Source organism: Theropithecus gelada, chromosome 1 (assembly GCF_003255815.1).
Source record: "Theropithecus gelada isolate Dixy chromosome 1, Tgel_1.0, whole genome shotgun sequence".
Taxonomy (NCBI): domain Eukaryota; kingdom Metazoa; phylum Chordata; class Mammalia; order Primates; family Cercopithecidae; genus Theropithecus; species Theropithecus gelada.
The window spans coordinates 48,130,326-48,144,748 of NC_037668.1; the positions used below are offsets into that span (position 1 = coordinate 48,130,326).

Sequence of the window (14,423 nt, forward strand, 5' to 3'; positions counted from 1 at the left end):
TAACTATAATAAAAGAAGTGCAGCTGAGAGCTCAAAGATGAACTTGATATCTTGCCATTTCACAAGGTGGTGTCTTGGTTCCTCCAGGTGAGGACTTAATTGCCTTTGGAAGGCAGTGGAGATACTGAGGCTACGAGCAAAGGATTTCTGTTCCCCTCTGCCTTTAGTAGCTCTGGGTCATAGAGCAGATTTCTTGCCCTTTCCGAAGCTCAGTTTCCTCACCGGTAAAACATAGATAATAAAGTTCTAACCTCTGGCCAGGCGCAGTGGTTCACGCCTGTAATCCCAGTACTTTGGGAGGCTGAGGCAGGCAGATCATGAGGTCAGGAGATCGAGACCATCCTGGCTAACACAGTGAAAGCCGGTCTCTACTAAAAATACAAAAAATTAGCCAGGCATGGTGGCGGGCGCCTGTAGTCTTAGCTACTCAGGAGGCTGAGGCAGGAGAATAGTGTGAACCTGGGAGGCAGAGCTTGCAGTGAGCCAAGATCTTGCCACTGCACTCCAGCCTGGGCAACGGAGCGAGACTCCATCTCAAAATAAATAAATAAATAAATAAATAAATAAATAAATAAAATAAAGTTCTAACCTCTGTGGTAGATTTCTTGGTAATGGCCCCAATAAACAAGTTTTCCCTTGTGTGGTCTCCTTTCACATTGACTCTGGGCTTGGCTGTGACTTCATTTGGTAATGGGACATCAACAAACACAACTCAAGCAACAGCTTGAAAAATGCCATAAGGCTTGCTATTGTGGAGCTCTGCCATCATGTGAAAGAAGCCCAGGCTGGCCTGCTGGAGACATGCGTCCCAGCTGACAGTCAGCAGCAGCCACTAGACACATGAGTGAGGCCATCTTAGCCCCAGTTGTGCTGCTGGATGATTGCACATGAGCAACCCCAGAGAGACCAGCAAATGAACCACCCAGCTGAGCCCAATCCAAATTGCTGGCCTACAGAATTATGGGCCAAAAAAAATAGTTGTTCTTTTAAGCCACTAAGTTTTAAGGTGCCTTGGTATGCAGTAACAGATAATTGATTGGACAACTTCAAGGAGCATTTCTGAGGATTGAATGAGGAAATGCACCGAAAGCATATAAAATCTTTTTTGGCACAAAACAATAGCCCCAAAATATAGCTATTATTGTCACTATATCATTTAGAGCCAAGTTTCTTCATTTTTAGAACTCTGTTTACCTCTGTAATTACTCAAGTATAAAATGATAGATACTGGAGAATTCTGTGGGGTCACCCTAAATCTGTCTATAGTGGCTGTGGGTTTGGGAGGTCAACAGTTGCCTTGGGTGGACATTAGTCTGACTACTCTTAAGTATGAAGAAGAAAAGAGTAGGGAGAAGAGAAGAATTTCATATAGTGAATCATCACTCCCACCAGGAGTCATTTAAGATCAAGGAACCAAGATTGGCACCTATAGTATGGGCTTTTTGGTCTCTTATGGAGCCCCAGAGATTGCCCTAAACTACACTTTGGGGGTTTCCTCTCTCCCTTCTTTCTGTGTATGTTTTTTGAACCTCTATTGTGTGCCAGACACAGATCTAGCTGCCCAGACAAAGCAGGATATAAGATAGACATTCATCTATCATTACAAACAGACAGTAAGCCCATAATTAATGTTACCAGACAGCAATAAGTGCTTGAAGAAAATTGAGCCAGGTAATGGAACAGTGATGAATGATGGAGTATGCAGTCAAGGAGGGCCTCTTGAAGGTGGTATTATTTGAAGATCCCAAGGAAGAGACATCCAGGTAGTGAGAGCAGCTTATGCAAAGATCCTATAATGAGACTCACCTTGATATGTCTAAAACCTCCTTGGGACTAGATGTGGTTGGTGGACAGTGGGAAACTGGCAGGGGATGGGACCATGGAGGCGGGCAGGGCCAGGCTATGATGAAGGTTTGGGGTTCCAGTCTAGGCGTCAGAATACCTCTGGGATATTTATGTTTTGAAAAGTGCACTCAGGCCACTCTTTAAAGGATAGGATTGGGAGGAGGATGCCATAGTGGAAAAAGCAGTAGAAGAGGAAGCAGGAGAACCAGTCAGCAAGCCCCTGAGAGGGTCCAGGTGAAAAATGGTGGTATCTTGGACCAGGGTTCTAACATTGAAGATGGTGACAAGTGGGCGGATTCAAAACAGGTTTGTTTTTTATTGTTGTTTATTTCAATAGTTTTGGGGAAACAGGTGATGTTTGGTTACATGAATAAGTTCTTTAGTGGTGATTTCTGAGATTTTGGTGCACCCATCATCCAAGCAGTGCACACCGTACCCAATGTGTAGTCTTTTGTTCCTCACCCCCTCCCACCCTTCCCCCCAAGTCCCCATTGCATCATGCCTTTGTGTCCTCATAGCTTAGCTCCCACTTTGAAGTGAGAACATAAGATGTTTGACTTTCCATTCTTTAGTTATTCACTTAGAATAATGGTCTCTGACTTCATCCAGGTTGCTGCAAATGCCATTATTTCATTCCTTTTTATGGCTGAGTAGTATTCCATGGTGTGTGATATATATATATATCACACATCAGATATATATATATATCACATTTTCATATATATGTATATATATCACATTTTCATATATATATATGTATATATATAACCCATTATCTTTATCCACTCGTTGACTGATGGGTCAAAACAGGTTTTGAAGGTAGAGCCAGGTCATGGAGATAGATCGAATGTGGGGGTGAGGGAAACAAGGCATTCAGGGGCACTTCTGGACTTCTAGCCCAAGTAACTGGGTGACTTTAACCTGAAGCATAGACTGGGGTGGGGTGGGAACAGGTTCAGGGTTGAGTGAAAAGAGAAACAGAAGTTGCTTTAGACCTTCCTGCATTGAGAGGCTAATTAGACATCCAAGTGCAGAGGTCAAGTGGACAGTTGGATCCATGCAAGAGCCTTCAAGAGCAAGGCACACAGGTATGGGAACGATTATTCTAAAATGGCATCTCAAGCTATAACTGTGGATTAGATCACCTCGGAGAGAAGGAGCAAATGTAGACAGAGGCCAAGAGACCTTAAGACTGAACTATGAGATGCTGCCCTGTTTGGTAGATGAGCAGAAAAGAAGGTAGGCAAGGATGGAGAAGGCAGAGAAGTAGGAGGAAAACCAGGAGAACATGGCATCCTAGAAGCCCAGTAAAGAAAACATCAGGAGGCTGAGGCTGGAAGATACTTGAGCCCAGCAGTTTGAAGTAACTTTGAGCTATGATCTTGCCACTGCACTCCAGTCTGGGCAACAGAGCAAGACCCTATCAAAGAAAGAAAGGAAGAAAGCAAGGAGAGGAGGGGAAGGGAGGGAAGGGGAGGAGGAGAAGAGAAGGTAAGGGAAGAAAAGGGAAGGGAAGGGGAGGGGTGAGGGGAGGAGAGGGGAAGGAGGAAGGAAGGAAGAAAGAAAGGAAGGAAAGAAAGTGAAAAGACAACAAGAAACAAGGAGTTAACACATCAGATAATCTTCAAAGTTGCAAATGATGGTGTCAGATCTTAGCAACAGCCATCTCAGCATCTTGCTGGGGATCAAAGCCTTAGCAGGAGCACATTAAAGAAAGGAAAGGAAACAGGAAACAGAGACAGAGAGAGGGGATTTCACTGTGAGCAGCTAAAAGAGGTGGAGGCTGGAGGGAGATTGAGGTCAAGGGAACCATCTTTAGTCGGTCTCTCGTCCCTGTTCCAGCACATGGTCTATTAAACACTAGAAAAGGCAGGCACCATGGGAGAAGCTGCAGGCACAGTGGAGCACGCGACTGTCACCTCCTCAGGCCGAAAGGCTTTCTTCATTCTTCCTACCTAAAGTGGAACCCCTGTGCTAGTCCCTGTAATCCCTAAGATGCTCTTCCCAGCATCCTCCTTCATGAGTCCTGGAACAAGACCACATACCTTCGACCATCTTATCTATAGGGTATTTTCTCATTCATAGTTACAGGGAAAGAGAGTTGACAGAACCTCTGAGCCATCGTTCAAGCTGCTCCCTCTTCTTGGCATGCTCTTCTCTGCTCAACTCCTGCCAAACGACTCATCCTTCAAGATCCAGTTTACGTTTATGAAGTTGGAGAGGCCTCTCTGGGGAGACTGACTCTGAATTACTTGTTACCTCCTTCATTTGTAATTGAAGTCATGACTTGGCCTTAAAGGAAAAAACCCGAGTGTCCAAAGAACAACCTATGGGGGCCCTGACCCAGCCTGGGTGGTCAGAGAAGGCCTCCTGAGGAGCTGACATTTGACGTGAGCCCTGAAGGAAAGTGTTTCAGGGAAGAGCCTCCCTGGCTCCAGGAACAGCAAGCACAAGGGCCTGAGGCAGCAAGGCTTTCAGCGGATCTGGAGAAGTGATCTGGATAGTGATGGTTTGGGAGCCACAGCTTGTGCAGGGACATTTGAAAGAAATGGGGTGTGGAACGTCGAGGGAAGAAGACTGGGGGAGGGAACAGGGGTCCGGATGAGAGAGCCCTGTCCCCGCAGTCTGCACGGTCTCAAAGCCAACACCCGGCAGAAAGCCTAGCTCCTTTCCGCAGCTCACACCCTCCATCCCTGAGCGGCCCCGGGGTCCAGTAGGGGGCGCACTCACCCTATCTGGGTGAATGTGGTTTACAAAGACCAATGGGGAGGAAGTGACCGGGGACCGCTCAGCTGGGCGGGAGTGGGTAGAAGAAGAGAAGAGGGACCAGGCCTTTCTCTCAGGGAGGCGAGGGCAGAGCAGGCCTGCTGTGTATGGGTCTTGGTCCTATTCATTGGCACCCTCTGGACACTTTTCAATCTCCTCATTCTCCATTCCAGGGGAGATTCTCATCCATGGATGGGCTTCATTGCGGGCAGAACCTGGTCCGTGTAGGCACCCATTTTTGAATCCTTGCTGGCAGGAGGGGCCCCTAACAGATCGCTGTTCCTCACCCTGGGATGAGCCCCTACCCAGGGGTCCTCTTAAAGTTCGTCTCTCCCATTCACTGTTCTCCCCCCGGCAAGTCCCTGAGCATGGAGGCTGGGAAAGGAGGGCATGTCATGTCCTGGGCCCTACAAGGGCGTGGCCTGCCTGCCTGTCCCCACAGCTGGTGTGGCAAAGGGACTCTCTGCACACATCCCCAACCCATGCCCCACAACCTCACCCCACACGGAGTAGGAAGCCCCTGTCTTTAAAGGACAAGGGCTTGGCCTGGCACGGTGGCTCATGCCTGTAATCCCAGCACTTTGGGAGGCCGAGGTGGGGGAATCACCTGAGGTCAGGAGTTCGAGACCAGCCTGGCCAACACGGTGAAACCCCGTCTCTGTTAAAAATACAAAAATTAGTCGGGTGTGGTAGTGCACGACTGTAATCCCAGCTACTTGGGAGGCTGAGGCAGGAGAACTGCTTGAACCCAGGAGGCAGAGGTTGTAGTGAGACAAGATTGTGCCACTGCACTCCGGGTTGGGGGACGGAGTGAGACTCTGTCTCAAAAAATAATAATGATAATAATAAAGGATAAGGGCTTGCTCCAGGAGTGGCCCAGTTTCTTTCTTTCTTTCTTTTTTTTTCTGAGACGGAGTCTCGCTCTGTCGCCCAGGCTGGAGTGCAGTGGCGCCATGTCGGCTCACTGCAAGCTCCGCCTCCCAGGTTCGCCATTCTCCTGCCTCAGCCTCCCGAGTAGCTGGGACTACAGGCACCCAGGAGTGGCCCAGTTTCTACTGAGTTGCTCATGCTTAGGAGGAAAGTGCAGCTGCCTATTTTTGTCTTATGTTTTGGGGTCCCTAAAGGAGACCCCAAATAAAGATATATTTTCTGCTTGATATGGTTTGGCTGTGTCCCCACCCAAATCTTATCTTGAATTGTAGCTCCCATAATTCCCACGTGTTGTAGGAGGGACCCGGTTGGAGATTATTGAATCATGGAGGTGGTTCTCCCCATACTGTTCTCGTGGTAGTGAATACGTCTCCTGAGAGCTGATGGTTTTATAAGGGGAAACCCCTTTCACTTGGTTCTTATTCTCTCTCTTGCCTGTTGCCATGTAAAACATGCCTTTCACCTTCTGCCATGATTGTGAAGTCTCCCCAGCCACGTGGAACTGTGAGTTCATTAAACCTCTTTTTCTTTATAAATTACCCAGTCTTGGGTATGTCTTTATCAGCAGCGTGCAAATGGACTAATACACTGTTGAACCTTCTGTGCTCTCCCTTATTGGTAGTTAGGGTCACAGACTCTAGAGTCAAATCTTGCCACTCTCTTGCTTTCTGAGGGAACATGTGCAAGAGATTTCACCTCTCAGAACCTTGGTTTCTTCATCTATGCGATGAGCAGCACACCTACCTTGCAAGGTGGCTGCAAGGTGGCAGATGTGTCACAGTGCCCAGCTCATGGGCACATGGTGGGCACCTGTATGAAACTCTGTTGTTCCCCCTCTCATAGCTTCCCAATTCAGGCAATCACTTGGGATGTCTTTTCCCTGGGACTTGTCATAGCCTGGGACTCTCCCCAGCATCCTCCTCTGCAGGTTCCAGAACAAGACAACATACTTTTGACATTTTAAAGATTCCATCATTAATATCTGTGGGGAAATAGGGTGGGCAGTGCCTTGAGCCATTGTTCAAGCTGTTTCCTCTTCTTACCATGCCCTTCCCTACTGAACTCCTGGGGAACTAGTCATCCTTCAGGATCCAGCTGCAATTGCACCTCCTCTCTGGGGCTTTTCCTGCTGCCCCCTCCCCAGGCAGACAGAATCCTCCTCCTCCTTCTCTCCTGTCTCCTCCTTGTAGCCATGGCCTATGAGGGGAGGGGCACTGAAGAGACAACTCCTGGCTCAAGTTGGTCTGAAGTGCACAGAGGGTAACCACAGGGGGTGCACCTTTGTCTTCTGCTTCCCTGTGGCCTCCTCCAGAGGCCGGACTTTACTCCCTCCAGGGACCCCTGGGAGGGAATAGGATCCCATTCCCAGACTCTCAAGGCTGGAGTTCATACCTTTAGACTCCATGAGCCATTTTAACAATAAATCTGCAAGTGCTTGATGATGCCCAGGGCAGGTCACACTGCAGAGAGTTCCAGAAGAAATTGTCAGTGACCCCCCCAACCCCCATTCTCCCTCCATTACCAGCTCTGCCCTACTCCTCTGTGCCTGAGAAGGGGAGGGACTAACTTAGAAGCTTTGAGTCTGGGGGATGTTTGAAGCAGGGGGGCTGGGCCCTGGGGCTAGGAAGAAGTGGATGGGACAGGAAGACATGGCCCAGCCAAGCAGGTACCCAAAATCCCAAGGTTCATAATTATCATAATATCATCATCACCACCAACAACAATAATAGTAGCTAACCCTTATGCTAAGCACCCCACATGCTTGATCTCCTATAACCTTCACAACAACCTTGCAAAAGAGGTGCTGTGAGGTCACCCCCACTTTGCAGATGAGAAAAATGAGGCTCAGAGGGAAGGTAGGTAATGTCCAAGACCATGCAGTCGTGCAGCCAGTCCACTGGTCCCCATGTGCTTTTTTATGAGACAGAGTTTCACTTTTGTTCCCCAGGCTGGAGTGCAATGAAACAATCTCGGCTCACTGTAACCTCCGCCTCCCGTTTTCAAGCAATTCTCTTGCCTCAGCCTCCCAAGTAGCTGGGATTACAAGCATACGCCACCATGCCCAGCTAATTTTTTGTACTTAGTAGAGACGGGTTTTCACCATGTTGGTCCAGCTGGTCTTGAACTCCTGACCTCAGGTGATCCATCCACCTTGGCCTCCCAAAATGCTGGGATTATAGGTGTGAGCCACTGTGCCCGGCCCCATATGCTTTAACAATGAACACTTTTTTCATGACCGGGGGTGGTGGCTCATGCCTGTAATCCCAGTACTTTGGAAGGCCAAGATCAGGAGTTCAAGACCAGCCAGGCCAATATGGCGAAACCCTGCCTCTACTAAAAATACAAAAATTAACCAGCGGTGATGCTGGGTGCCTATAATCCCAGATACTCAGGAGGCTGAGGCAAGGGAATTGCTTGAACCCGGAAGGTGGAGGCTGCAATGAGCCGAGACAGCAACACTGCAATCCAGCCTGGGTGACAGAGTGAGACTCCATCACAAAAAAAAAATTAGGACTGTGGCTCCCAGCCTTTTTTAAAAACTTAGAATACTTGAACATATAAAGATGAACGTGAAGGGATAATAAAGAAATGTAAATAATTGTATGGGAAAAGAAACTTGTGATGTTACATTGAGTTTTACTCTTGTAAATAACGCAAAACATTACAGGAACAATAACTCAAAAGATGTTTGACTTATTGATAAAGGTTTGAACACTCTCCTTTGTAATGTGCAGTCATAACTTCTAAGCTAAAAGCCAAAGATGAAAAAATATTCCCAAGAAAAACATTCCAAAGAAATAAAAAGTTCACTTACATTCCAAGTAGATATAGAATAAAACTATTCAAGAAGTATCTCTTGGCTGGACGCGGTGGCTCACACCTGTAATCCCAACACTTTGGGAGGCTGAGGCGGGCAGATCACCTGAGGTCAGGAGTTTGAGACCAGCCTGACCAACATAGAGAAACTCTGTCTCTACTAAAAATAAAAAATTATTTGGGCCTGGTGGCGCATGCCTGTAATCCCAGCTACTCGGGAGGCTGAGGCAGGAGAATCACTTGAGCCTAGGTGGCGGAGGTTGCGGTGAGTTGAGATCATGCCACTGCACTCTAGCCTGGGCTTGAAAGTCCATCCCCCCCGAAAAAAAAAGAAAAAAAAAAGAACACTTTTTTCAAATAAAATTAAAATTATGGGTAATCCCAATATATAAAACAGAAAAGAGCAATATGTTATTAATGCACATGTCTTTTTGGTTAAATTTTATAAACTTATTTATTCTAAAGTCAGTCATTGAGAATAATGAGGCTGAGTGCTTTTTTTTTTTTTTATTTGGAGGTCATAGAGGCTACTTCAATGTTATTGCCACTTCAAGCATCCATTTGATGCCTGTGTTTTGTATAAATGGCTGGTATCAAGGAAATCCTCATTCTCATAGAAAAGCATCTACTAAAGCTATTATTTGTGAACAGTTTGCTTGCTTTTTAAGGATATTCTCTATTTTTTCTGATTCAGAAATTTAAAAGAAGTTATCTAAGTCTGTTTTGTATTGCTACAACAAAATATCACAGACTGGATAATTTATAAAGAAAAGAGGCTGGGCATGGTGGCTCACACCTGTAGTCCTAGCACTTCGGGAGGCAGAAGCCAAAGGATGTCTTGAAGCCAGGAGTTCGAGACCAGCTTAGGTAACATAGATGCAGCCTATTAAAAAAAGAAAAAGAGAAAAAAAAAACCAAGCGTAGTGGCACATGCTGTAATCCCAGCTACTCTGGAGGCTGAGGTGGAAGGATAACTCAAGCCCAGGCGTTCGAGGCTGCAGTGAGCCCGGTGATTGCACCACTGCACTCCAGCCTGGATGACAGAGCAAGACCCCATCTCTTAAAAAAAAAAAAAAAAAAAAAAAAAAAGGAAAGGAAAAGAAGAAGCAGCAGCTTACCAGCTATCATTATCAAAGGAGATAGCCTCAGTCTCATGTGAAGCTTCCATATATCATATGAGTGAGTCTCATTGGCAAGAACTACATCTCTTCCAGACCCTAGCAGCAAGGGAGTCCAGAAAAGGCAGTTTTTAGTCATTTAGCCTCTGCAATAGAGGTCAGACCATAGGAGGGGTCAGAATGAAGGTCAGGTGCCAATGGACAGTATCTAGCCCATTAGTGCTAGAAACATACTTTAAAATGTAATGGCCAACACTTGCTTGGTGTTTAATTAAGCCTAGTAACCAGTGTATAATATGTAATATATACTTGCTTGTATAGTTTTGAAAAACAGATTTTTTTTTTTTTTTTAGACGGAAGCTTGCTCTGTCACCCAGGCTGGAATGCAGTGGTGCAATTTTGGCTTACTGCAACCTCTGCCTCTCAGGTTCAAGCAATTCTCCTGTCTCAGCCTCCTGAGTAGCTGGGATTACAGGCGCACACTACCACACCCAGCTAATTTTTGTATTTTTAGTAGAGACGGAGTTTCACCATGTTGGCCAGGCTGGTCTTGACCTCCTCACCTCAAATGATCTACCTGCCTCGACCTCCCAAAGTGCTGGGATTATAGGCGTGAGTCACTGCGCCCGGCCAGAAGCAGATATTTGAGGTCCTGGATTCCAGACAAAAAAAGAGAGAGTGCTTCTCAATAGCATATTTAAAATAAGATAAAATGCACCAGGCTTGCTCCAGGATGTAAGACTTGGAGCCTTGCTGTGGCTGTCCCCTCTGCTGGGAGCACCTTTCCCTAGATATCTGCTCGGCTCACCCCCTCACCTGCTTCAAGTGTTTTCTTCTCAATGAGGCCCACACTGACTACTTGACTGAATACCATGATCTGCTCCTCTCCGCCAGCATTACCTGTCCCCCAACCCTGCCTGCTTGTCCCTTTTTTCCATGGAACTTATCACCTCCTTACACACTCTATAACGTACGTATTTATTATGCTCATTTTATGACTTTTCTCCCCCGTTAGAAAGTAAGCTTGGCTGGGTGCGGTAGCTCAAGCCTGTAATCCCAGCACTTTGGGAGGCCGAGGCAGGTGGATCACCTGAGGTCAGGAGTTCAAGACCAGCCTGGCCAACATGGTGAAACCCCACCTCTACAAAAATACAAAAATTAGCCAGGTGTAGTGGCATGTGCCTGTAATCCCAGTTACTTGGGAGGCTGAGGCAGGAGAATAGCTTGAACCCAGGAGGTGGAGGCCGCAGTGAGCTAAGATCTCGCCACTACATTCCAGCCTGGGTGACAGAGTGAGACTCCTTCTCAAAAATAAAAAATAAAAAATAAAAGATGGTAAGCTTGATGGCAGGAATGTTTGCCTGTAGAGACAGTATCTCCCTGTGTTGCCCAGGCCAGTCTTGAACTCTTGCACTCAAGTGATTCTCCTGCCTTGGCCTCCCAGAGTGCTAGGATTATAGGCATGAGCCACCATGCCTGACCAGCACAATTTTTTTAAAGAGGTAAAAGTATGAGTTAGGAATGATACACTTCCAGTTCTTGACAATATCGCAACCAGCAAGGTTGCTGCCTCCCTCCCTCCCCTCCTCCTCAGCCCTTTCCCTGGGAGCACCACAGAAAACCTATTTAGTAGTAGAGTGGCAGTGGCCAGAGGAAGTGAGAATATGCTAAGGTGCTGTCTTGTTGAAAAGGAAGTTATGTATGTCGATAAACTTCAGAAATTGACAGGGGAAATTAACATAAATACAAACAATAATTATGGCTAACCATTAAAGAAAGAAAAAGAAAAGGAATAATTTTCAAATGAGTAGAAGGAAAAGTGTCAATGTAATAAAAGGCAGAAAAAGAGGGGATGAGGGAGAAACAAAAATAAAATATAGTGATTGGTCAGTGTTCCACTGCAGACAACAGTGTCCACCCAGCAGGCCTAACCAGAATGGGCTGACGAGGGTGATCTGGTTGGTTTCAGACACGTTGGAAGGGTTGAGAGGCCAACTCTAGGCTGAACTTCCAGGAATATCCCCTGAATCTCACTGTAAAATGAGCCTAGCTGGAGAGCTTCTACCACTGCTGCTGACTCAAGACCCTCGCTACCCATGTTGCGGTACAGGAGGCTCCAAGTCACAAAGCTGCTGACACCTGCTTAGCACCCTGAAGCCAGGAGTTGATCTGGAACTAGGGCCTCTGCTGCAGCCGCCTCAGAAGAACCGAAATGCTTCCACCACGATGCAGCCAGAAGAGCTGTGTGGCCACTTCCTCCCAGTGCCTTCCCTTTCTGGTTTGTTTGCATTTTCCTGGCAGAAGCCAGGTGACCTGTGGAAATCCCAGCTGCATGAGAGTCTGGAAATGTCCTCTCTAACCGTCCCGGCTCTAAAGTTCAAGAAGTCATGATGGAAAGAAAGAGGTTTGGAGAGGGGCTGAGTGGGGTCGGTCTTCGGACCTTGCCGCAGTCCACTCACTCTTGGTCACTCAACTTCCATTTCCAACCTGCATTCCCTTCTTAAACTTCCATGAAACAACCACAACATGTTACCACCCACAGTAATGTAAACGTACTTCAATCAAACAAGAAACACTCGTATTCTTTGCTCAGACAGGGACATCCAAAGCCCCAGCAGTTACTGCTTCCATCTCCCACTGCCGGGAACTTGGGTGATGTTCACTTCTTCTCTGGTTTAGTCACAATCCCATCCTGATATCCTATAATCTATACATTAAATTGTAAACTTTACTACCAACAAATCACGTTATTCAAAATGGTAGAGGAAGAAAGGGAATAATTATAACCATCAATAAATATACGTATGACAGGCCAGGCATGATGACTCACGCCTATAATCCCAGCAATTTCGGTGGCCGAGGCGGGCGGACCACTTGAGGCCAGGAGTTCAAGACCAGCCTGGCCAACATGGCAAAACCTCATCTCTACTAAAAATGCAAAAATTACCCGGGCATGGTGGCAAATCCCTGTAATCCCAGCTACTCAGGAGGCTGAGGCACAAGAATCGCTTGAATGCGTGAGGCAGAGGTTGCAGTGGGCCAAGATCACACCACTGCACTTCAGTCTGGGCAACAAAGCAAGATTGTCTCAAAAAATAAAAAAATTAAAAAAAATAAGTACATGCAATATAATATCACAAATATTTTAACTATTCTGATAGCTATTTCAATACAATTGTTTTGCTTTATAATTATGTGCATTTAAAACTGTTATTTTGGCAGGGTGCGGTGGCTCATGCCTGTAATCCCAGTACTTTGGGAGGCGAGGCAGGCAGATCACAAGGTCAGGAGTTCGAGAACAGCTTGACTAATATGGTGAAACACTGTCTCTACTAAAAATACAAAAATTAGCCGGGCACGGTGTCAGGCGCCTGTAATCTCAGCTACTTGGGAGGCTGAGGCAGGAGAATCACTTGAACTCAGGAGGCAGAGGTTGCAGTGAGCCGAGATTACACCATTGTACTCCAGCCTGGGCAACAGAGTGAGATTCCGTTTTACACGAACAAAAAACAAAGCAAAAAGGTGGCCACCACCCCCGAGCTGCCTCTCGGCCTGCAGCAGCTGTGGGCGCTGCACCCCAAACCGGGCGTGGTCCCGCTGCACTCGCCCTGGACCTTCTGGCTCGACAGATCCCTCCCTGGTGCCACAGCAGCTGAGTGCGCATGAAATCTGAAGAAAATCTACACAATACAGACAGTACAGATATTCTGGAGTGTATACAATAATATCCCTCCTGTGACTAGCCTGCCTTTGAGATGCAGTTATCATTTAATGAGAGGAGAGAGGCGACCACTTTGGGAAGAGGAGAGTAATGCAAAGGGCGGCGTATGGACGATGAAAGTCCCCAAGGACAGCACGTCCACAGTTTGGAAAGTGTTGCCGTTAGCAACCATCGAGAAACAGTTCACAGACTGTGCTGCAGCAGATGACGAAGTAATAGGAGTTAGTGTCAGTGTTCGGGACCGAGAAGACAGTTGTCCAACTCTGGAATGTAAATGCCTCTTTAGTGGGTGAAGCGACTGTTTTAGAAAACATCTATGAACTTCTGCCCCACATAACTTTTTTTTTCTTTTTTTTTTTTTTTTGAGACGGAGTCTCGCTCTGTCGCCCAGGCTGGAGTGCAGTGGCCAGATCTCAGCTCAGTGCAAGCTCCGCCTCCCGGGTTTACGCCATTCTCCTGCCTCAGCCTCCCGAGTAGCTGGGACTACAGGCTCCGGCCACCTCGCCCGGCTAGTTTTTTGTATTTTTTAGTAGAGACAGGATTTCACCGTGTTAGCCAGGATGGTCTCGATCTCCTGACCTCGTGATCCGCCCGTCTCGGCCTCCGAAAGTGCTGGGCCCACGTAACTTTTAAAGCAGTATTTTATAAACCCCATGAAGAGCATCATGCTTTTGAAGGTGGACGTGGAAAACACTAATTGCACTCTGTAAAGAATTCTTTGTCCTTTGCTGATTGGTTTTGGAATCGGTCTTAATAGGAGGGAGAGTGAAGAGAAGACTTGCCGAAGCCGATGCTGGTCAATTTAGAGTGGGTTTCTGTCCTTGCAGATGGGCAATTAGGACTCAAAGTGGCAGGTGGGATTGAGGGAGATTGTGTGGGTTTCTACCGTCACATTACTTGCTTTTTTAAAAACAACAAAAAAAATAAAATAAAAACCTTTTTTTTGGCTTTCTAAATTCTCTGTTCTTTTCACTCTGAATTTTTTTTTGTGCCCTTTAAAATTCCTTATTCAGCCTAATTATTGTTTTCTACACTCCCCTTTCATTGAGGCATGAGAAATCGGTTTCCCTTTAAGTAGTTCTGCTGTACCTAGTTAATGAGAATATGCATAATCGTGACAATACTGCTTTTGAATACCACACTGTACAAGGAGGAATACTAGCTTGGAGAAACCTGTCTTCTGATTATTTGTTGTGACATATTCCTATATACTGTGAGCTGGGCAT

General features: G+C 46.5%; 1 pseudogene; it reads left to right on the forward strand.

Moving 5' to 3' along the window:
* The first annotated feature begins 4,588 nt into the window (after positions 1 to 4,588).
* LOC112624217 lies at positions 4,589 to 13,998 on the forward strand (annotated as a pseudogene).
* The last annotated feature ends 425 nt before the right edge of the window (positions 13,999 to 14,423 follow it).